Source organism: Pteropus medius, unplaced genomic scaffold (assembly GCF_902729225.1).
Source record: "Pteropus medius unplaced genomic scaffold, Ma_sr-lr_union100, whole genome shotgun sequence".
NCBI classification, from domain to species: Eukaryota; Metazoa; Chordata; class Mammalia; order Chiroptera; family Pteropodidae; genus Pteropus; species Pteropus medius.
The window spans coordinates 25,518,158-25,540,690 of NW_024347791.1; the positions used below are offsets into that span (position 1 = coordinate 25,518,158).

At 31.0% G+C, this 22,533-nt stretch overlaps 1 protein-coding gene across 1 annotated transcript in view; it reads right to left on the reverse strand.

The window, feature by feature from the left end:
* Positions 1–11,045, reverse strand: part of LOC120615146 (5-hydroxytryptamine receptor 1F-like) — a 29,275-nt gene extending 18,230 nt beyond the window's left edge. Inside the window, exon 1 of the mRNA XM_039878306.1 lies at positions 10,913–11,045. The gene's annotated coding sequence lies outside the window, so the exon portion shown is untranslated. The remainder of the gene's footprint in view (positions 1–10,912) is intronic.
* Between the last annotated feature and the right edge of the window lie 11,488 nt (positions 11,046–22,533).

Here is a 22,533-nt window from a genome sequence, read left to right on the forward strand (position 1 = left end):
TGCATAGAAATGTGTATCACTAATTCAGAGTTTCTTCAAATTCATGTCATTAATTGAATTAATATGCTATTAATTTAATTAGTTAAGGTTTATGAAGGGCATGACTTAATAAAAAGAAAAAAGAAATCCAACTAAGTCAACGTAAGAAAAGGAAGTCATAGAACAAGTGACTTAATATCATACAAGGTCAGGAAATAAAGTATAGCTGGGCCACTCAGGGGACTGAAAAGGGAATTGTCTTACTTTCTTTCCAGATTTGAGTGATCTCTTTCATCTGCATTTGTCTTTGCCATTTTCTTTATTAACTTTCCCTGCTTGCATGTCAACCAACAAGAAGTCCTGGCCCCAGTGTTATATACCTTTCCATTCAATTGCCTGCTTTATTCAGCAGTTAATTGACTTAGTATCTCCCTGTCCTATTGATATTCTGAGGAGAAAGTTTGAATTGGTTTTAGAGTAAGGTGTTGTTAGATGTTGCCAGCAGAATGGAGTCAGGAGCTAAGGCAAGGGGAGAGGGGTAGATAGCAAAAACAATTTTACAGAAGGGTGATTACCCCAAACTATGTCACCAAAACTAAACATTAAGTAGTATTGAAGAATTAAATTATTGATTACTTCATGTTGATACTTTTTATTGGTATATTTATGGCCAGAGTAAATAAACGACATCATAGCCTTAGAAGTGTTATTTTGGCCTAATGTATCCTCAGTTAAAGATGAGAGGATTCAGAGTCATGGTAAGGGCTAAATTGCATTTTTACACTCTAACATTTGAGGACAATTCTATAGCATTTTAATACTTGCCATTAGAAGATTCTCGAAAGAAGTTGAATATGTTGGCATTCTACAAAGGTTTGAAGAAAACCAGATCAGACGAGAACCTTACGGCCATATTTTTTGGCAATTTATACATATGTTGCCCCAATCTCTTTGAAGTATGGTTAAGTCTTCCTTTGTAGGTCACTTGGTATTTGTAAGACTGTATCATGGCAGTCCCAGAGGAAAACTCTCAAAAACTTGCTTCTTATAGTGCCAGATTTTTTGGCCACCCTCTCTCTGTCTTACTTCTTTGAGAAGAGTATATCTAAATCTTTAAATAAGAGAAGTAAATAAGTAGAGAACTATATAATTGTGTTCTACTACGTAATCAGTTTTAGAGGAAAAGAACCTCAAGCTGCTTGTGTGGGTGCTGTGGAGAAAGAAAACTGGTTTGAGTTTCTGAGTCCTGTTGCAAGGAGAGAAAGAAAAACCCAGAAAATCTGGCCTGGACTAGAGAAAGGTCCTGGTGCTAAACAGAGGAAAGATTCATTTGATTTCTTTGTATTAATCTCTAAATGTTTAACGAGCCCCTACAAGTATGAAGCCTGGTATCCTGGAACTATGGAAACTAAGAACAAATTATAGGCCCTGCTTTCAAAGGGTTGATAACTCAGTAGGAAAGACACAGTAACTTACTGCTAGATGGGTTCAGATAAGATATACAGTGAACTTGTAGAAAGCTAAGATCTCTGGCCCTGGGATATGAGCACAGATGCTTTCTCCTAAATCCTTTCAAATCCATGGAATGTGAGGAGTCATAAAATTCTTTGCTCTGAACTACAAAATCATGGGTTGCCTAAACAAGACCCAGTGTTGTAGGTAACACTTTGGGGTCAACAGGAATGTAAAAAAGCACAGAATCTGGGGGAAGGTGATAGTTTAGTGTCGTAGGGAACAGCAAATGGCTCAGGGGAAGGTGATAGTTTAGTGTCGTAGGGAACAGCAAATGGCTCATTGATTTATTGTGGTTACCGGAGGGTAGGAGGAGAGAGGGTAGTAGGGAAGTAAATGGGGTAAAAGGGGTCAAATATAAGGTGACAGAAAGAAATCTAACTATGGGAGGAGAACTCACAATGCAAAAATATATATATATATATATATATAGATAGATAGATAGATAGATAGATAGATAGATAGATATGTATATATATATATGCCTTACTGTTAAATTGTACACCTGAAACCTGAAACACTGGATTTTGTTAACCAATGTCACCTTCCAAAAATAATAAATTAAAAAAAAAAAAGATAAACAAGATCTAGTGAGGGCAACTCTGAGTTTCTTTAATTCTTCATGTTTGGGCAATTAGAGAGACAACTCAGCATCTCCTTCCTGTCTATAATGTTATATGTTACAAAAAGTATTTTTAGAGATAGTTGTGACAGGAAATTTTTTTTCTATAATGCAATACTTTTTCCAGAAATAGTATACCTGTTTCTGATTATTGTCCCAAAGCAATTTTTATTGAGGAGCCACTATATGTTAGTTTCATACACATATTCCTAATGTTTGAAGCCAATGAAAATGTTCTAGGGGTAAATTTGACTTTTCATTAAAAAATCAACTATGAAAAACAAACCAAGAAAACAAGGATGTTTCAATGAATGAAAAGTCTAATAATTTATATTTGGTATATTTTGGTTAGAAAGGTTAAACGTGTCACTAACCTTTGCCTGAGACTGCTAATTTTATATTTATTGAAAAATTTAGTAAAAATATCATTATCAGAGTATAAAATCAGTATTTTAATTAACCTCAGTAGAACTACTGAAATAGATGAAATCACACACAATTATTTAATCTATTATTAATTTATGAAGAAATTCAAAAAACAAAACTTAATTTTTGGTGTTATTAAAATAATACTTATTATACATACAGATCATTAGGTTAGGTTAAACTGTGTAACTGAAGAGAAAATATTTGGGATGAGAGTGAGGATGTGGGTAGTTTACATTTGCTTAAGGGCTACTTGGAAACAATTTAATTTTGATTATTTTTAAATGATCTTTTTAAACAAGAACAAAGAAAATCGTCACTTGTTTTTGTTTTTCCCTCCCCCCATTAATTAGCTACTTAAGAGATTCTGTTAATATAAAGCTGAGGAATATAAATACTGAAATAAAATACCAATCAATGCAATTAACATAGTTTACTTTTCAAAAGAATTTCTGCTTACTTCATATCTTGCTAATTTAAATATAAGGGAAAAATCTATTAAGTTCGTAACAAATTAATTCATAACAGATATACATTTAGCTTCCTTTTGTACTTTTAGAAACAATTCTGATAGTACAATTCTCATATGTTGACTTAAATATAAAAAACTTCATGTTTTCTTTTTGCGTATTAATTTCTCTCTTGCCTTATCTTTAGTTTTATGCAGTAGGAATTATATATTTACTTAAAAAATAAAAGCTGTTTATAGGTGTATGATTTTTTAAAAAATTGCAGTTTAAAATAGCCTTTATAGCTGTTTATGACACTATCGATCTCCATTTCCCAAAGCAGTTTTTGTGAAATGTAATTAAGATTTGTTTATTAGTTTTCTATTTTTCCCCTTAATTATTGCTGTTCTAAGTAGTTGTCAAAGCAGCAATCCTGAATTCCCAGTCAGATTCTAATTTTTATCATCTGTTTGTAAGAAACTGAAGTTGCCTTTATTTTTAATTTTGGCATGTCAATACGTAAAAACTAAAAAGTTATCTATTTTTATTGCTTGTATTCTATGTATGCCGTTTTTGATGCAATTTAGATATTTAGCATATTTAGGTTGCCAGATTAAGCAATTAAAAAAAAATATAGAATGCCCAGTTAAATGTGAATTTCAGATAAATAATGAATAACTTTTTAGTATGTCTAGAATGCTATGCTGACAAAAAATATTTCTGGTTTATCTGAAATTAAAATTTTACTTGATGTCCTGTACTTTATCTGGAAACTCTAACACATATTACCATATTTGCTAGGATTTGTGTAAACACTGCATTCCTTTTTAGATCCTATCTCCTCTCTTTTACATTATCTCCTTTATTTGCTATTCTTTAAATTACAAAATGAGAAAACAATGAATTCAGTTATTTAATTTTTTCTATATAGTCTTGCAAAGTAAGATACTAGATACTATGTTTACATATAATACATTAAACTTATAAAAACTTATTAAAAAAATCAACAGCAAAACAAATAGCCATAATCCTAATGACACTTTCAACTTTAAATCTACAGGTTAACATTTTATCTCAGAGATGACTTTAAAAGTTTTAGGCTTCCTCCCTTGAGTTGGCTGGGGATGAGCTCTCTTCCATTGGCAAGGAGGGACCAGTCTGGCTTTTGACTAGTCATCAATAATACCATTCAGTAGTACTTCTCAAGCTCTATTCCTTGGAGTTGGACCAGTAAAGCTATTAATGGGCACCTCGTCTAATGAAACTAGAATATTCTTGGTTAAAGGCCCATGGCTACAGCAGAACTTCTCTGAAGGTTCAGTATGCTGCTTTTCACGGGGCATCTGGAAAAGAAGACCACAGGACACTGCTTTTCTATAACTTTTTTGACTATAGGCTTTTTTATATGTGTGGCACACCAAGTATATTTTGTGAGACACCAGAGTTCTAGGAAACATCGTTTGGGAATTCTGAAGAAGGTTCCAACTCATTTTCAACTGATTTCCAGATCACAGGTGGTTTGAGGACTAGAGTAGTGTGATAGTTATCAGAAACCAGTCTATCGCAATCTCAGTCAGGCTGTGTCAACAAGGACAGATTTCAAACAGCTCCTCTGATAGTTGGTGGGTTAATTTAAATGGAATAAACTCAATTAACAAGTAACATAGATAGGAAATATGGAAGGCAAAGGGTCTGGAAAAAGGGAACACTGGAAATAACTTTTGTTGAGCACCTACTATGGTACTAGAAACCACACAAGATTCTTTAGATAGCTTATATGATTTTTATAATATCTTCACAATGAAAGTGTTGTATCCTTTTATATATGAAGAAACTCAGAGACTCAGTGAAGTTTAATGATTGTTTATTGTCACACAGAGCTAAGTTGGCACAACTGGGATTTGATACAGGATTTTAAGGCTTCAAACCCATGTTTTTCCCCTACTCATAAGAATCTACTTAGTTTCTTTTGGCTTCTGCTACCCCTAGAAGTACCCAGAGTACTCCTTCAGTTTTGAGAATTACCACCCTATTGCCATCTCTAATCTAGTTAGCAATGATTACTAATCACCTGGATGGCTACTATTTTCTAGTAATTACAAAGACTACTTCTTTTTGTGGTTCATTTAGGATGTTTTTTAAATCGCAGATCAGTAACAAATCACAGGGTAAATAATAGCTCCTCAAGTAGTGGAAAGGCAGCTGTTCTCAACTTGCTGGGTTTGAAATCATCTGAATACATAAAAAAATATTGATGTCTGTGTCTCAGCCCCAGAAATCCCAATTTAATGGATCTGAGTTGTGGCATGGGAATTGGGGTTTTAAAACACTACCTAAGTGATTATCATATGCAGTCAGGCTAAGAATCACCCTTTATTGGGATCAAGATCAACATATAAGTATTTGCATAAAGAAACAAAAAAAATGTGTTAACGATACCTTTTATTTAACAAGTTCAATTTTTTTAATAGCCACTGAGTCAAATAATTTTTTCAGATGGAACATGAGCAAGTTGAAACTTGGTATCTTTTTCTATTTAAATGATATTTGTATTCAGTTAGGGTACTGTGATGTAAAATACGTGCTTATTTCATTAGTTAGGTTACTGAGTCATTTAATCTGTAAAACTCAAAATCCTTTTCAAGTCATGGTGGTCTCACATCACATCTCAATGTAGATTTAATTATTGCACCAAGAAAATCACATTATCAAAACAGCATGAAATATTCCCACGGCAATGTCTTAAATCCTTTTACTAACTCCTTTTTTACATCTCATGTTTGTCTCTCTCGCATTAACACTTTCTGAAGTCTCATAAAGTGAACTAAAGCAAATTAACACTGTCCCAATGTAACTAAAACATTTTTTTCAAACTATTCTTTAGTTTTGGATATTATTTTTTTTTCTAATCTACAAAATTAAAAAAGAAGACTTTATTAGATTTGTTTTGGTAACAATTAGTATAACTTTAATTTTAAAAGCAAATGATAATGTAATAGTGACAATAACAATGGGTATTATTGAAAAGGCAAAGAGTTCAAATTGCCAGGCTGTAGAATGAATGGATGTAGTAAGCAAGAAAGAATTTGAATATAATAAGGCTAGTAAAAATATATAGTGCACCGATTGTATTAAAGTCATGTCTCCTTTAACACTCTCAACAATGCTAGGATTTAGGGATTATTACTGTCTTAACTACATAGTTGGGGGAATTGAATCTCAGAGAGCAGGCTTTGAACTCAAAAAGTTGGCTCTAAAGCCTATTCTGCTAACTATTATATTATTGGTTAACATAACCATTATGTTATTGCCTTCTTCAAAATGTTAGTACTTTCAGCTTGAGTGACTGAAAGATTGGTTATGTCACGTAATATACATGTATAATTCAAGTAAATTAATAGTTTCAAGGAAAATATCATGGTAATGAGTTTGTACTTAGACATGTGTTATTTGGGGTGCTGGAATTTTACCTTGAAGTGTATTCACCAGGCAGTTGACAATATGGATCTGGAATTCAGGGGAAAATTCAGAGATGGAAAAGAAGATGTCGGTACATATACATGGAGGAGGTGGTTCGATAAAATAACCAAAGTAGGAAGTATAAAATAAGAGGAGTTTTTAACACTGGGTCCTATGAGGGAACATCTTTAATTATGAAGCAGAAAAAGCATGAGGAAATTGAGAAGAGAGATGACAAAATACAATACACTAATACGGAATCCAAGGGAAGAAATTTTAAGAAAGAAATGATGATTAGCAATGTCAAGTACAGCAGAAATATACTAGAATAAGGTATATGTAAAGGGATTCTGGATTTGACTTTTAGTAAATTATCAGGAATTTTCTATGGAATGATTTTAATATCCTTGTAGGGCTGGAATAGAAGCTGTGTTAGCGGATTGGGTAAAGACAGAGTATTAGTTTAGAAGTAGCTAATGTTATAGAGTGCTTCCTATGGGCCATGAACTATTGAACTTTACTTGAGGATTCTGTGTGCTCAAGGGTACACAGAATTAAAGAATTAAAGAAAGAAATAGACAGCATGGTAGAAGTTTTAAAAAAATCCTCGCTCATGATAGAACTATAAGACCCAGCCTCCCTCAATGCCCCCCAAAATGAAAGGAAATAAAAGGGTAAGAACATAGATGATCTAAACAACAAAAATATCTATGTTCTAATTTATATTTACAGAACATCCAGCGACTGCAAAATACACATAAGACGTTTAGTAAAACCCTAAATATTTTAAAATTGAACATTATACTTGTAATAATTTGTTGGTCAAACAAAGAATTGAAAGAAAAATTAAAATATGTTGAATCAAATTATAAAAATACCAGTTATCAAAATTTCTGGAAACAATAGTTCTTAGAATAAAATTTAGAGCTTATTTCTTATATTAGAAATAAAGGAAAAGATAAATAGAGGTAAAGTGATAAGAAGCTGCTGTTTTTTGTTCCTTCTGGTTAATAAAATCTATGACCAAAGATTCTATCTTAATAAACTAGAAAAGCAAACTAAATTAAAGTAGAAAGAAGGAAATAATAAAGAGAAGAGTAGAAATCGATAATGTAAAAAAAGAAAAAAATTAATAAAAGCAAAGATAATTTTTTGAAAAGATCAAGAAAAGTGATGAAATTCTATATTGATCAAGAAAATAAAAGATTAAAACCAAATCAGAAATTTCAGAAATAAAAGAGGGGTTTTTCTAAATAAATCATACAGATATTAAAGGGATAACAAGAGAGTAGTAGGAAGAATAATCTCAACAACTTTAGACAATTTAGATAAAATAAATGCCTTGAAAGACACAAATTACCGAAGCCTACATACAAAAAAAAAAAGAAAAAGAAAAAAGAAAAAAAAAATAATCTAAAGAGCCTTATGCCAGTGAAAGAAATTGAATCAATCATTGACTATCTTCCCAGAAGGAAAATTCTAATTCCACATTGTTTCACTGGTGAATTCTACCAAATATTTTAAAAAGAAATGGTATAAAATTAATAAAAATACTGTAAGTAAATAGAAGAGGCAGAAATATTTCCAACTAATTTTATGAAGTCTCCATTATCCAGATACCAAAACTTCAGAAGAACATTAAAGACTAAAACTGAAACTCCAATGCTCCATTAACCTGGATGTTAAAATCCTTACTAAAATACTAACAACTGAATCATGCAATATTTTAAAAGAATAACACACTGTGACCAAATGAGATTTATTTATCTATGAATGCAAACTTATACTAACATTTTAAAAAGTCGATGTAATTCAACATATTAATGGAATAAAGGAAAAAATTATATTGTCATTTCAATAGAAGTAGAAAAAAATATTCGATAGAATTTAACACACGTTCATGGTAAAAACTCTCAGGAAAGTAGGAATAAAGGGGAACTTTCTCCACCTAATAAAAGTATCTATAAGAAATCTAAAGTTAACATCATACTTCCCTGTGCAAGTCCGAATGCTACTCTTAAAATTGGGAATTAGCAGAGAGGCTTGCTCTCACCACTTCTGTTTAACATTGTATGTCACAGACATGGCAAAAACAGCAAGAAAAAAATTCATAAGGATCTGAAAGGAAGAGTTCCCTACATACAAAAAAAAAAAAAAAAAAAGAAAGAAAAAGATAACCTAAAGAGCCTTATGTCAATGAAAGAAATTGAATCAATAGTCTTTCTCTACTTGTAGATGACACATCTGTTTATTTACAAAATCTATAGAATCTAAAGATCAACAATTAGAATAAGTGAATTTTGCCAAGTTTTAAGAATATAAAGTTAATAAGATCAATATAGTTTTATATAGTGGTAAATAAAACTTTAAAAAGTCATTTCCAACAACACTCAAAGTGTTTGAGAATTTTACAAAACAAATGCAAACTTTCTCCTCTGAAAATTACAAAACATGGTTGAGAGAAATTTAAAGACCTAAATAAATGGAGAGACATGCATTCAAAGATTCAGAGTAATGAAGATGGTAATTATCTGTGAATTTATATATACATTCAAAAGAGTCCCAGTCAAAATTCAAGTAGGATCAGTTTTAGAAATTGGCAAACTGATTCTAAAATTTATATGGAAAGGTAAACTTATTTTAAAAAAGAACATTATTTAAAGATGTACAGTTCTTGATTTCAAGACTTACTCTAAAGTTATTGTAATAGAGACAGTGTAATATTGGTGAAAAGATAGACATATAAATTATAGGAATGTAAACCCATACATATATGGTTAATTGATTTTTAAAGAAGTGTCAAGGTAATCCATTGAGGAGAAATAGTCTTTTCGATAAATTGTGCTGCAATACTTGGTTATTCATATGAAAAAAATGAATATTGATCCTTCACAATACACAAAAATTACTTGACATGAATAAAAGAGATAAAAGTCCAAACTTTAAAACTTCTTAAATAAAACAGAGGAGAAAATCTTAGTCACTTTAGTTTAAACAAAGCTTTCTTAGATAGGATAAATTAGTACAAGCCATAGTTGAAGAAAATCATTAAATTGAACTTTATCAATGCTTTAAACTTGTGATTTCTGAAAAACACTGTCAAGAAATAAAAAGTCCAGCCACAGAACAGGAGATAATATCAATTCAACATATAAATGACAAAATATTTGTATCCAGAATATATAAAGATCTCTTACAACTTAATAATAAGATAACCTGTTTTTAAAAAGTAGATGCAAGTTTTAAACACTTCATAATAGAAGACATTTCAATAGCTCGATTACCATGAAATATGATCAATATCATAATCATCAGGGAAATGTAATTTAAAATGATAATGAAATTATTATTAGAATGGCTAATACTAAAATAGCAATTGTTGGTGAAAATTTGAAACAAGTAGAATTTTCATGCATTATTAATGGGAGTATAAAATTTTACAAACTACTTTGGAAAATAATTTTCATTTTTAATGACACAGTCATTGCATTATTATGTCTTTAATCGTGAGAAATAAAAAATAAAAATATGTCCACAAAAAGCCTTGTATATGAATGTTAAATCTACTTTTGGAGTCAGATGAGAGAGTAAAGGTCTGGAAGTGGCAAGAAGAAACAAAGAGAATGTCAGCCTGTCCTCCTGGCTCCAAGAGATGGAAGAAAGATGATAGGGACTTTCATTTGAACTTTGACCTGCCATTAAACTGTTTACTTTTCCCAGTGTGACTTTTCCTCAGCACATATACCAGACTTGAAAAAATTTAGCAGTCCTTTACAATAGCCTATCCTTCTGAAAAAGTCATCCTTCCCCAAGGACTGGGGCAAAAGGAGTCTGGATTCATTTCCTAAAATAATCTTCTCTTCTTGAGATGTAGATTCTATACATCTAAGCTGCTGCTTTTCTTAGTAACTGATTGATCTGTCAGTAGTAGAATCACTTAAGTAATTAATTATTTCCTAAGATTTCGGAATAGAGTTATTAGTAAGGCAGTGTTAGAAACTATCTCATAAAAGATCTTTGGTCTACTTGACTTAACTTCTATTTTTGGGTACGTACGTGAAGAAGAAATTTGCGCACACATCTTAGCAAGTTAGGAGTCTGGTTTGAGAACTGTCTTTAAAAACCGTCATTCTCAATACCTGTGCTAAAGTAAACACTGATTGAATTTAGAGACACACATTTTGGTTCAAAACAGAATAGTTTATGTAACTAATCTGAAAATAAATACACTTCTTCTTTAATAAACCTTAGTAAATGTGCTCAGAGTAAGGTTTCAATGTTTAACAGCATTGAGAGTTGGGTGGGGGGAGGGTTAAGTACCTTTAAAACAAAGTTCTATAACTTATTGAGATGCAAACATAATATTAAAAATTAAAGTTTTCTCAGAATAGTCCTGAAATTGTGATATTAAGAGCAGTATGTAAAATAGAATACTGGCTGGTAGAAGAACTGAAATGTGACTTACCTTAAGTCTCCATCTTACTTGGGACTTTCAATTTATGCATAGATGAATTTAATGAAGAATTTGGCAGGACAAATATATGAATTTTTAGACACAATACAATGTCTTTGAGACTTTTTATCTTAGTGACCTCTTCCTTTTTAAGTAAGGGTAGCTGCTTTTTGGTCTTTCAAATTCATTTAGTTTGAAGAAGGTATTATAATAATTAACTAGGCTGCTCTGAAAATTGGCAGGCCAGCCAAAATAAATGAAGCAGTGAAAGTAGTCAACCTAAGGTTGACTATGTTTACTTTTCTTTATTCCTCTAGGATGTTAGGATAAGCTTTAATGTTTTATAATATTTTTCTGAATGCAATATTTTTCAATGAGGTAAAGATCTAAGAAGATTACTATTACTAGATAAAAATATCTTTATTTCATTCTTTGACAAAATCATATATATGAGTGGTATAATAAAATTTAAAACATAGCAGATTTGATGCTGACAATCTTAAACTTGGACTGAACACAATACATCAACATTATTCTTGTTGGGTGCAATAAAGGAAAGAGCCATAAGTATTTTGTTAATCAAGTTCAATGGTAACTAGCCTTGTTAATAAACATAATAATAATAATAATAATAATAAGCATAAAAATGGCTAATTATTTTGAGCAGTTGCTTTGTGCCAAGCATTTTAGTTTTCACATACTTTATCTCCATTAATCTTCATCAAAATCTCGTGCAGTGGTGTAATTATCCTATTTTACAAATGAGGTAAATAAGGCTTAGAAAATTTAAATAATTTTGTCAAGGGCCTGTAACTAGAAAGTGGCTATTCCTGGCCTTTAGACCCCCAAACTCAAGCTTTTAAATACTATACTATAGAGCTTCTCTAATATTTTGTACTTTTGACATTTGTGGTTATAGCTAACAAAAATATTTCTATCTTTCTAAATATTGAAATTTTATGTAATACCATATATGAAGATAGTTCCTCTAATGTTCACTGGAAATTAAAAGAGAACTATTCTAGCATTCCACATATAATAATGTTGCCTTGAGTTATCTACTCAAACCACACTTTTCCTGTACTCTAACATCTAACTTAAAGACAATTTGAAAGCAAAAGACCTTTGTTTAGCATAGTCCTTCTAGTAATGAAAATTTAAAATTACCCTAAATGAAAAAGAAAAAAATATTGTGATGGTATTAATATTACTTTGAGAGCAAAGAATTATATTAAATAATACTGTAGATTGCCAATTTTAAAGTACTGATTTCATTTTAAAAGGAGTTCAAAGACACTCATTTGAAAGAAATACTTGAAGGGAAAGACCAAATGTGTTCCTAGACTATAAATATGCATGACCATTTTCAATATAGCCATTAAATTATAACGTTAATAATTCAGAATATTTAGGGACAGAACATTATTATTTCTTTCCTTTTCACTCCTTCCCTAAACTTACTGGTATATGTGAATTATCTCTATCCTTTTATCCATGTTTGTTATGAACATTAAACTTTTTTTACTGTAAATAAATAATTGTTTTTAGAAAAGTTAGAGAAACCTGTATTTGTTTTATTCTTATAAATAACAATCAACTACTTTCAAGTACTATAGTATGCTACGTTCTTTGGGTAGCAAGGTTATAGGTTTTTTTTAAATTATATTTCTTTAGTGGTTTTCAAAATTATTCTTAGAACTTAAATTAAGAACAAAATAAATAAATAGAATGGAAAAATAGAAATAGGTATTGCAATTTTAGCTTTATCTCTTTCTTACTGCCTGTATCTGCAGAAAAATACAGTAATAATTGATTTTTACAACGTAAACTTTGAGACATTAAAACAGTATTTATTATGTAAGATCAAGTATAATCCTTTGAATTAACACTAATGTTAATGTTTAATATTTTCAAGTTGTTATTTATTTGCTTCTTATTCCAATACTATAGAAATGCCAATGTTTTCATAGTTTATATGAACTAATATATGCCAATGTTTCTCCAAATATAGATAAATTAGGTTTCCCAAGTCTTTTTTAACTTTGTGGATCAATTATACCTTATATTTTTTAGTATATATTTTTCCTGGTTATTAAAGTCATGTTTATTCTAAAAAGAGTGAAAATCACAGGTCAGGGAAAGAAAAAATAAATTTCCCATAATCAACATTAAGATATGCTTTCAATATAAAATGGGTATCTCAATCAAAGGAATGGATTTGTGTGTGTACACATCCTAGTGTGTCATAAAACAGGCTTGTTATTAAGAGCATTGGCTGCTTTGAACCCCTAAGAAAACTTATTTCAGTTGTTTATGTTCATGTATAAAATCAACTTTAAATTATGAATTTTTCTGTGCTTTAAAATCCACTCTAGTTCTTCTTTGTTTTATATTTTATAACTTAATATCTTTAAGCAGTTTTGCTGCAATATATGGTCAGAAACATTGTAAATTTTGCCTTCGCTGTGTTCAGCATCTCACTGGAGTGTTAAAAAAAACAAATTATAATTTTTTTACAAGTCATTCATTCTTTTATTTAAAAAAGTAAACCTTTATTATTTTCTCTAGTGGAATTAATGACTAGATGATGAATTTAAAAAAATATCCAAACCTGTAATTCAAGCAGACATGGAGATTCAGATTGCTGGAAGAAAGAACTATTAATTTTTCAGTCAAAATACAGTGTATTCTATAGTGTCATTTATAAATTATTCACTTTTATTTTCTTAATTTTGCATATTAAAAGTTATAACAGAAGACAGAACACTTAATTTTAGATATTGAATGAATAACTGTATTTTAAAAAATGCTCCATTGTGTAAAATTTGTCGAGTATTAAAATATTATTTAAAAGATGTGATAGACAGTGGCATCAGAAAACATTGAAAAGCTTAAAAATGTAAGAAACTGTTATGAAGCCTAAACTTAAAGACAGTAACTTTTTTACCCCAATCATTTCATTGGCATCTATTAAATCAGTTTCTAACATGGAGATATTTAATAAAACCTCTCATGATTTTATGATTTTAACATACTTTTCAACAAAATAGAAAACTAATAAACACCAAAATGATTTATTTCTAGATTATTTGATAGTTTTAAATTTTAATTGGAGTACATTTGGTAGAATATTTTAAAGTAGTTAGGAATTTCAAGTTGTAAATTTCCAGTTCAGGAGTAGGTCTTTTGACGAATTGAGCAGTTTAATTTGGTGGGAAATCCCTAGTGAAGATAGGCCGATGGCAGGAGTCTCACCCTTGTGGAATTATTTAGGTGAAAATTGAGGGAAATGGAGATATCTCCTCTGGGAGAGAAGGGGAGTGTGAAGTTGACTCTTAAACAAAGGAAAGAACTGAACATCGAGGGAATTAAAAGAATTACCTTTGGTCTTACATTTAGTAAGTGCGATGTGTCCTTGGCTTCTAATGAACATACGGCAAATATTTGTTAAACATATTAATAAAAGTAAAACAATATAACAAGTTTTCTAATTTTAAATCCTTACTTTACTATGACATTTGGTTTCATTTTTGGAAACAAACAAATAAACAAACTTCTGATTATTTTTATTTTCAAGCCCCAGCCTTACTGTTGGTGTATAAATAAGACTTTATAATTTCTTTGGTAGAAGACTCTCTTCTAAAACTTCTTATGCTCAGATACAACCCTAATAATATTATCCGAAAACTATGGCTCATATGAGATTTCAGATCAGAAGCTGCAAGGTCTTTGGAGGGCAAACCTAGTGGAAACTGGCCACTTTTCCCATAAGGACAAGCTCTTAGCAGTCATATTTGTAATACTCGATCTTCTCCCTGGATGATTAGATGAATATCCTAGAGAGAGACCTAGGACCAAAGCTGAGCCAATCAGACACTCTTCTCCGGGATATCTGAATGTTTAAAATGGGAGATACACAGACCAGAACAGGTTGGTAGTTGAGCCCTGTTAATGGCAGTATTCTAGGAAGTAGATTCATGAGGCCCTTGGAGCTATCTTAATTTCTGATGTGGTCATTCTTTCTTGGTTTCTGTGAGATACACCAGTATTCAAATATCCTTTTCAATCAAAGAGCTATACTTAGATTCTGTTAATTAAAACCTAAAGAACCTTAAGCAATAGAATATTGTAGAAAGGGCATTGGCTGAGTAGGCTATCTGTGTGTAGAAAATCACTTAATGCCTAAAAGACCTTAAGAGTTGGGAAAGACAACCAAAATGGCAACCAGGGAGATTCTCCCTAGCCCTCACTGATACCACATTTTCACTGACCTGTCAAGTCAGCAATAAGAAGACTCTTTACTTTGATGCAGAACTCTGTTACTGTGTTGCTGGGGACCACTGTACTTTCTCTTATCACTAAAATGCCAGGTGCAATGTACTTTTCACGGCTGTTGGTTATTGTTTCACTCATGCAGCTATCAACACTGACTAATGGAAACATCTTAACGGTTGAAACTTGCTTCCAGATCATAGCTGATTCCTATTTGTTTCCAGTTCTCATTCCTCAAATCTAAATCCATCATACCTCTTATCCCTGTTTACCTGGCAAGGTAATATATAAAAAGTGAGAGGTCTTATTTCTCTGAACTCACACACTGCATTCTTGCACATTAAAATGGGTGTGCTTTCATCACATTATGAGTTAAGCTGCTCCGAGGAGCTGTTAGACTCAAAGGTTTTTTCAGCGATAGCTTTCTTGTCACTTGGAACTAATATGTTGCATCCTCACACACAGAATGTGTGTTTCCTTCTTCCTCTTTATGAGTTAGTGTTTGCCTTTTCTCCTGATGAACAGTGGTCTTGCCTAGTTTCTGTGTTTTTTACCTCACAGTATGAAAACTAAGCTGATAAAAGACAAATTGGTAAGCAGAAGAATGAAAGGACTAAAACCAAAGCATAAATTGAGGAGAATAAAAACTCATGGAAGGCAATTCATTTCAGCAATGTTTATAGTGGGTAGTAAGATTACATATGCACCATGGCAACCAGAAGGACTTGTTTCTGATAAATGAATTGACTCTGTACAAGTGAGTTGTATTTATACAAGTGAAAATATTCATATGAGATGCAACAAATCATATTTAATCATGAAATTTAAAAAAAAGTATATGAATAAGTGATCCCAAACCACCTTAACTATTACTTAGAACTGTTCAAGCTATCCAAATTAGGCATATTTCATTTATAAATTTCAATAGCTAAAGAAACCACATGTGTATTTTTCAATTAGAAGTGAATGAAGATGAACTAAACTACTGATATTTGTACACACAATTTAAGGAACAGAAAGTGCTTCTACAAAATCATTTATTAAGACATGAGTGAAGATTATTTACCCTGTTCATGATTCTCTCTGATGCAAAATTTTAAAAAATGCTTTAAAATTAATTCCCCGTAGAATTGCCACTTGTAAAATTAACTGACACTGTGTATTCAGATCTTTGAGGGCTTATTTGCTATGTATTGTTCCCAGTCTTACTTACTTTTGTATCTCTAGTGTCTAGCACTATGCTTTGCACAAGGTAGGCATCAATAAATATTTGCTGAATAATAAATGAATAAATACAATAATTTAGTTAAGGTATTTGTAAATCCTGATTGGTATATCTACATATAGCACAGATAGTTAGAAAGGAAAATCAGAATAAATTTGTACCATGAAGGCTCATATTCATTTTTTTCTTTCCTTATTTGAAGAACAAATAGTTTTATAAAATGTGACATTTGAGATTTTCAAATATATCATTTGTGGTCTCTAAACAGTCTAGAGTTAAAAAATGAATGAGTTGTGTTTCATCAAAAGAAGTTCGTAGAATAAAGAAATGTAAATAAATTAATAGAATATTATAAAGAGCAGAATAGGGTTCTATGGGAGGATATAGAAGAGGCACCTACTTGAGGTTGTGCTAACAAGTGAGATTCAGGAAAGATATTGTTTCAAAAAGGATCTTGTGTATATAAATATTTGAATTTGGTCTATTGTCTAAAGTAAAGTATCTGGTTAATTTGAAGTCCCTGTTAAACTTGAGAGTCAGCACTGATTCACCTGCAGGGAATATCTTTCAAGGGAATCATGGATATAACCTGCAAGACTCGATGTCATGCAGCTTTATCAATATCAATTTTATTTACTTATATACTCTCATTTCAGTAATGTCAATGGAATGCAAATATGTGAATATGGTTGTATTGCTGTGAAAGAGATTCATGTTCGCTCATGCCTTAAAATATAAAATGAATACATCTGCTTTTTGAAAAAGCAAAGAACAAAGAATATATTTCAAGTTAAAATGTTCATGACGTATTGGAAATTGCCTTGCACATAAATTAAACAATTATTTCTTAATACCTTGCCTTTGAGGAAAATTTACAACAAAAACCTAATTCTAATGATAACTTATCAACTCACACAAAAGAGCATAGGTTAAATCCAGTCAGTACATTAAACACTAGGTGCTCTGTCATTTGTTATACGGTTAACACAACAACCAGAGAGTAATATCAATGTATATGTAAAAGATGAGTAGATACAGAAGGTAGATTTTAAGGGGTTAAAATAATATTTATATAAAAAATTATTATAGCCAACATAAGATAGAATCCTTGGCAAGGGATATTGCCTAGATCATAGTTGCCATCTAATATTCAATCCCCCTCATACTTTTAGCTATAAGAATATATTTCCAAGTCACATTTGCAGGTCATTGAGTTTATGTGACCAAGTTCTGCTCAATGAGATGTAATAGGAAGTGTTATGGGGAATTTCCAGGAAGAATCATGAAGGCTGTTTAAAGAAATCTGGATAAGACATTCTTTTTTAATGTTTCTCTTTCTCCTTTTGCAGGTTTGGATGCCAGTGCAATGTCTGGAGCTATAGTAGCTATCTTAGACCAAAGAGGTGGCCTTGTAGATAAAATCATAAACCGAGGAAGGTAGAACAGGAAGATAGGAACCTGGATATCTGAAAATACTGTAGATTTGCTACATAAGCCCTAGATTTCAAGCTCAGCTTCTTTTACACAAAAGAAAAAAAATCAACTTCTATCATGTCTAAGGAAATCTTATTTGTTTTATTACTGTTTTACTGCTGAACTTAATTCTTCTTATAGAGACTGATTCTGTATCTCCAGGGCCTTTGAATTTCTACAAAGTATCTACCATTAGTAGGTTCTTAAAAGGAAATGGAAAGAGAAACTATGATTTGATGGTATTAATCTACTGAAGGAGATGAAGCATATCAAGTACATCAATTGACTTTTTTTTCACTTTATTGAATATATGCATGGTCTCAAAGATAGACTTTGTATATAGAGATAGACCAGAGGTATCTTGAAGCATATGGGCTAGCTTATACTGTGGTAATGAACAATGCCAACATTTCAATGACTTAAAACAAAATTTCTTCCTCACTGTACATATACAACATGGGTTGATGGGAGGCTCTTTTCCCTATAGTCACTCCACACCATATAATATCTCCTTTGTACAGAAGGGGAAGAGTGGGCTAGATATTTTTATAGCACCATTATTTACTGTTCATGACACACATCTCCCCTTATATTCTATTCATCAGAACTGCTCATATAGCCATGACCGACTTTAACGGGTAGTGAAATATAGTCTTCCTTATATCCAGAAGCAGAAGAAAAGTGAACATTGGAGAATATTAATATCTAATACTTTCCGAACATGTAAAATAATCTACATGAAAACTTTTAATGCACAATAATGTTTTTACCTTTTGTTTATAAAATTTCACTATAGTTAATTTAATTTCTTATGAAAAACAAAAAATATTTCTAGAATTTCTACAAGACTAATCTCTCTTCGGGAGGAATAAGGCAATTTAACTGAGAAATAACAAGTCACTTTGCTTAAGAAGATGAGCACTAAATACTGAAAATTCACAGCACTGACACAGGTTTATTCATTCATTCATTCATTCATTCATTCATTTAGCAGACATGAATCAAACATTTGTTAAGTGCAGTTTGGATAAAACCTATTGAAACCAGGGCATAGGAAGAAGGATTTGAGAAGAGACATAGACATGACTCTAAATAGAATTCACTCTTGAAACATAATTTTATTCAGAACACAGCAACTATATCATAACTTCCAAATACATTTAGGTTATCAGATAGTTCTTGGAAACTAATTATATCATCATGATTAAAATATTGCAGTGACATTTATCCAAATTAGGGAATTAAAAAAAAATATATATATATCTATGTAAACAAATAAGATTTCTTTGTGGATAAGATCCTGAGAAGACTTTCTTAACCAGCTGAGCTAGCTAGCTGCATAAACCTTTTATAACAATAATGTAATAATGTGCCTATTTTCACAAAATACAAGATTCACTGGTATTTTAATTCAAAAGTCATCAATCTAATTCATTTGGTTTCCTTAAAATAGTATTTATTGAGCTGCTCTAAATAAAGCATCACCATACCACAATCTCTTATGATAGATTTGTAGCAGCAAAGGCAACATTTTTAATAATAAATTGGGGAAAATCTATGATGGGAAACATCTCAAAAAAGAAGTTGATAATTATCTTTTGTGTCATGTGTTAACATAACACTTTTGGAAATATTTGGAAAGTGTTTTTCCAAATTATGATTATTTCTTTAAGATGGATGACTTGAAATGGCAATATTAGCTTAAATGGTATGAAAAAGGAGAGTTTAGATAAGCATGGTGGAGTGAGAGACATCCTCAGATCTCTCCCCTTGAAAAACAATAAGCTCAACATCTAAAACTCAACAAAACACACCCAAATTGCACACCAGCATGTCTGAGCATGGTATATGCATAAGAGCTACCTCAGGCCTAGAAATGATGGCTGAGGGCCTTAATTCTTGCACTTTCTTTTATGGCTCCTGGTGGTGTCACACGTTTGTAAATAAAATCTCCTTGAATACTCTTAAAAAATAAATGAAGGATATGAATAGAAATATAAAAGAACAAATTCAACAGACACTTTCAAATTACTTCTAAAAACTTATACTAAGTTATACTTCAATATATAATCAGTTTATTGATAGTTTTTTATTTTGGTATAAAATCCTTATCAAAATTATTCTATTTCTTTGCTTTTTCTTCCACTACTTTTATGCTCAGAAAGTCTCTTCCTGTTCAGAAACCTCGTTTTTATTTACCTACATTTATTCTAATATTATGATTTATTTTATTCTCTTGCTTCTGATCTAGTTATTTAATACTTACCTTACTTATTCTTTCTTTCCCGCACACCTTTTAACCTAGAATAGTGCATTCTCATGATAGACATGGTATAAATGTTTCTGGAATAAATGGTCACTGTGATTGTTTTTACCTTTAAAACCTCTGATGAATTTGCTATAGTTTAACAAGGTCTTCCAAATCAATTTTGTTCTAGACAACTTACTGTTTTTATTATGAAAAATAGTTACTTGAATTTCATGTCTTTTTTTTTGTTGTATTCAAACCATTTGATTAAAAATGTCATTAACTCTTCATTTCTACTAATTAAAACAGTTCAGCAAGCAACATTATCAGCAGACTCAACAGGAAAGGATATTTATTTCAAAATTGAATGTAAGAAAACAATTTTGGCATAGCATTTCTACAATGACTTGTTTAACGGCTATTATTTCTAGTTCCCTGAAAGTGATTGCTTTTTGCCAGTTGGATACCAATGCAGCATGATGTCAGAGAAGGACAGGTAAGTTTCATGAGACCCCACAAGTAAACAGTTTCAATGAATTCTAGTTACAGAAGCTCAGTTTTGAAAAGGTAGTCTGTGGCCTTAGTCTTTAGTATTTTTTCCCTGAATCATATATTGTGATACTTTTCTTTCAAGTGAGAATTTAAGTATTTGTAATTTTTCCTTTTATTATAAAATGAAATACAAAACTATTTTTTTACTTCAGTGAATTGTTTTAAGGTGAAAACACTCTTTTAACCATCATCCAGGTCAAGAAATAGGAACTTGCCAGCCATCCCAGAAGTCCCTCTTTGTTCCTGATCAAACAATAACCATTATTTTGACTTTTACAGATATCAAATCCCTGTGTTTCTTTGTGGGTTTTCACCCAAATGTGTATCCTTAAATCTATAGGTTAGTCTTTAAGCATTTTATTTTGAAGCTTTAAAAAGTGCTATCTTTGTGCCAGTTTATCAAAGAGAAGAATTGAATGAGTTCCCATTTTTGCTAAATAAAAAGTCTTTAAAATAGAAAATATTAACCTCTAAGTCCTCTAGGAATATAATTTATATTACTCTCCTAGTCCCCAAAATAGAGACCATCGGTAATAACATTTTTAGAAAAAAATAATTTTAAAAATATCTTAATGACAGTTAATGTTGTCATAGAAGGAATCAAAACTCTTTACAATTTATTTTATAGCACTTATTTCTTTGTATGGACCACGCAATATTTTTGTTACTAGCAATTATCTCAGCCTACTTACCCATGAGGGAAAAGAAAGTATGTATATTTTAAAAATCAAGAGTGGAGAAAAGAAGTAAGAGAAAAAAGTCTACTTTTGAATAGGGAATGTTGGATAAGCCTACGCCAACTATTAATGTAAGAGACACAAACTTATCTTTCTTTGTTTTTTTGACAAATACTTTTATTGAAGAATAAAATAATATGGAAAGGTGCACAAATCTTCAGAGTACAGTTTTCTGAGTTTTTATAAAGTGAATGTATCATAAATTCCCTCTTAGATCAGGCTGTAGAGCACTATGGGCACCTGAGAAGTTCCTCTCATGTCTCCTCCCAGACAGTATCACTCCCATTCCCACTAAAGGTAACCACTATTCTAACTTCCTGGTATTCAAGTTTTATATAAATGAAAACATTTAAACTTTAGCCATTCTATTAAATGTGCAATGGTATATCATTGTGGTTTTACCTTATATTTTTCTCATGACTAAGAAGTCATCCAAAAAACATCTTTTCTTATGTTTATTGGCCATCGGCTACCTTCTTTTGTGAAATGTTGATTCACAATTTTGCTCGTTTTTGCTTAATTGCATTGTCTGTCTCTTTTTTTTTATTAATTTGTAGAGTTTTTAAAGTATAGTTTACATATAAATTTTTTCATCAGATAGATGTATTGAAACTATCTAGTTAATTGTAGCTTAACTTTAACTTCTTAATCTTTTGGTTATTAGATATTCTTAACTGTAATTAAGTTCATATTTATCTTTCTTGTTTTGTTTTTTTGTGTTCTGTTTAAGAAATTTTGGCCCACCCTGTGGTCATGAAGATATATTATCCTTTAGATAATTTCTTATCTTTTTACACTTAGGACTATAATCCATCTGGAACCAACTTTTGTGCATGTTGAAGGATAAAGAGCATGATTCATTTTTTTCCCCAATGAAATTAAATTGATCCAGAATAATTATTGAAGAGAATATTTTCTCCTTTTACATTGGAACTGTATCTTGATATAAAATATAAAACATTAATATATAAATATATATATATGCAAAATATAAAATATAAACTATATAAAATAGAAGGCAATAAGAAAAGAGGAAGACCAAATATGAGATGAATTGATTCTATAAAAGAAGTCACAGGCAGGAGGGGAAAAAATGGCGTAGATGATAGAGGCTCTGTTCATCCCT